The sequence below is a fragment of the Penaeus chinensis genome, chromosome 37 (genome assembly GCF_019202785.1).
Source record: "Penaeus chinensis breed Huanghai No. 1 chromosome 37, ASM1920278v2, whole genome shotgun sequence".
Classification (NCBI taxonomy): Eukaryota; Metazoa; Arthropoda; class Malacostraca; order Decapoda; family Penaeidae; genus Penaeus; species Penaeus chinensis.
The window spans coordinates 15,575,144-15,577,936 of record NC_061855.1 but is presented as its reverse complement, the minus strand read 5'-3'; the positions used below and the strand labels follow the sequence as shown (position 1 = coordinate 15,577,936).

Here is a 2,793-nt window from a genome sequence, read left to right as displayed (position 1 = left end):
CCTCTCCTCTCCCTTTCCCTCCTCCTTTTATCTCTATCCCTTTCTCCTTCTTTCTCTCCTCTTTCGCCTTCCCTCTATCCCTATCCCTCTCTCCTCTCCTTCTCCCGCTAGTTCAACACAGTCGGAAGTCAGAAACCCAAACAACGATTTTCTCTCGCACGCGCGGGACCGAATACGTAAATAAATAAAACTTCTCCCCAACACCGTTCACTCTCCTCCATTCTTCGTATCACCGCCATTCTAAGCAAACCCAAACTACGGAACACAAACAAAAAAAGGGGATCTTAAAAGTCGCACCAACAAGCACACAAACACCTGAAGAAAAACATTATACACACGTTGATCAACAACGCACACAAACATCCATACTCGCTATCCAATAGTTTGCAATATTTTTTTAAACCAGATTTTTTTTTCATATCTCGTTTTTTTTTTTTTTTTTACCCGAGCGTCTTGTTTGGCTGTTTTTTTCTGTCTGTGTTTTTGGGGTTGTTTTTTGTTTTGTTTTTATCCAAGCGAGTATGTGCGTCCTCCCTCTTGCCAACAACCAGCCGCATTCCACACAACATGGAGTAGTGAGGCTCACACTACCCCTTGTCTCCCCTCTGGTGTGTGCTCGCCCTTTGCATCGATCAAGGGTGAATTTGAGGACAGAGGGGAGGTGAGGGGAAGGAAGGGGAGCAGGGAGGAGTGGGGAAGGAAGGGGAGTAGAGAGGAGAGGGGAAGGAAGGGGAGAACAGAGGAGAGGGGAAGGAAGGGGAGAAGAGAGGAGAGGAGAGGGAGGGGAAATGCAAAAGAAATGGGAGAGAGGGGACGGGAAGAAATGGCAAGAAGATAAAAGGTAGGAGAAGAGGAAATGAGAGAGGGGTAGAGAGGACAAGGAAGAAGAATGGGGTGAGAGAAGGAAAGGCATGGACGAATGGAGAATGGAGCAAGGGAATGAAAGAGATCACCCTTGAGGTAGAATGAAGAAAGAGAGGGGGAAGAGAAACGTGAGAAAGGGGGAACAGAGAGCGGCAGAGAGGGGGGGGGGGCAAGGCAGAGGTGTGCGTGTTGATATATACTATTCATTCCACACTGGATTAATCAGTCGTTTGAGCGAATCGATCCCCGGCAGTTTCAGACACACTGCAATGGCGTGAGGACGCTTTGTCTGCGGCCGTGTGCTGTGGAATCGTTTTCGTCTTGATCGGCTTTATTGAGAGGGAATGTGCCTCGTTTTGCTTGTGGGGGCTTGTGGCTCTTCGCTGGGCTCGGGCACAGGGCATCTTCTGTTGGCCCGAAAGACGATCCGAATTCGAAAACTGATGCACTTCGGAAGGGGGGGGGGAGGCGTTCTATCCACGTGGTAGGAGACGCACATACATACGAGTACATGCAAACACAAGCGCACGCACATGCACACCTAAACTGTACTAGCTGCATGCTACGCACTGTACATTACACGATACGCATTGCACACTACACACTACACACAACAGACACATACACACACACACACACACACACACACACACACACACACACACACACACACACACACACACACACACACACACACACACACACACACACACACACACACACACACACACACACACACACACACACACCGCCACCACCATCACACGTTGACCTTTGAATAAAATCTAAAGAGCATCTCCAGGAATTCTTCAAGAACATGAAAAAATACTCACCCTTAGAGCGGTGAGCTGCAGGCCGCTCGGAATCAAATATGAATGATGTTCTGTTTGTTCTCACTTACACGAGTCAAAAAGGCTGCGTTCTGTCTCTGCGTTCAATAACACTAGGCTTCTTTACACGCGCTCACAGTGGTACGACTTTTTTTTTCTCTCATCTTCGTTTCGTTGAATGTCCACCTCTCTCTTCCTTGTCCAGATGCCAAACCACTCACAGAAAAGATCCACACAGGATTCACATAACTAGTCAAAAATACGTAAAAGGGGGGGGGGGGGGGGGGACAGGAAGAGAACAAAATGCGATTCTTCCTTTGAGTAAAAATCAAAAGGTTCAGCCAGGAAGAGGGTTAAAAAAATGATGATCTTCACTAAGGAAAGGATAAAAACGATCTGCACTGTATTTCAGGAAAGCAGCAAGCCGTGAGTGTTTACCTTTGCAACAGAGCCAGTCAACTGCCTCGCTCAACACAACTCACAGAAAAATGTCTCAGTTCACGCAACCATCACTCAACGATACCTCTAAACACACAAAAAATAAATAAATAAAAATGCACTCACATTTTCTATTGAAAGAACGAGAGAAAAGAATATGTATGTAAATTTCAAAAACAGGTATATGGATATATCTAACTGCACATTCCAACTAACGATCGGTTCAAGGAAAACATTTTAAAAAGTCGAGAAATAAAAACAAAGAGATCTCGATCAACATTGCAATCTGATGGTACAATGAGGAAAAATACTATATAAATAGATACGATAAAGAAGTATTTCAAAAAGGAGAGAGTGCGAGTAGTACCGTGGGAGAGCGAGCAGCTAGCGGGGCAGGCACACGTGCACCCACCTCCACCGCTCAACACACACTGAGCTCGCACCGCCAAGGCCACACGGGTGACGGGAAGGTACTGTGTGTGCGCGTGTGTGTGCACTGTTAATAACCGCCCACCCAATGCCTGTTATAGTCTTGCTACTTGTACTACAACACGCCATAAGCTGTGCAATTATAATGTGATTTGTTTAGCCCTTGTTTTAATTATTTTCCAAGATGGATGATGATAATAATGACAATATAATAACGAGAGTTTCAGCTCCA

At 45.9% G+C, this 2,793-nt stretch overlaps 1 long non-coding RNA gene across 2 annotated transcripts in view; it reads right to left on the bottom strand.

Annotated features, from left to right (window-relative positions):
- The window catches only part of LOC125045580, a 99,638-nt gene extending 97,099 nt beyond the window's left edge, over positions 1-2,539 (bottom strand). Inside the window, exons 1-2 of one of the 2 annotated variants that reach the window (XR_007116562.1) lie at positions 2,500-2,539; positions 1,698-2,263 (exon numbers count right to left, since the gene is read on the bottom strand). This is a non-coding gene — a long non-coding RNA (uncharacterized LOC125045580). Of the gene's footprint in view, positions 1-1,697 lie in introns of both variants that reach the window. The other variant, XR_007116561.1, reaches the window with a different exon arrangement.
- Between the last annotated feature and the right edge of the window lie 254 nt (positions 2,540-2,793).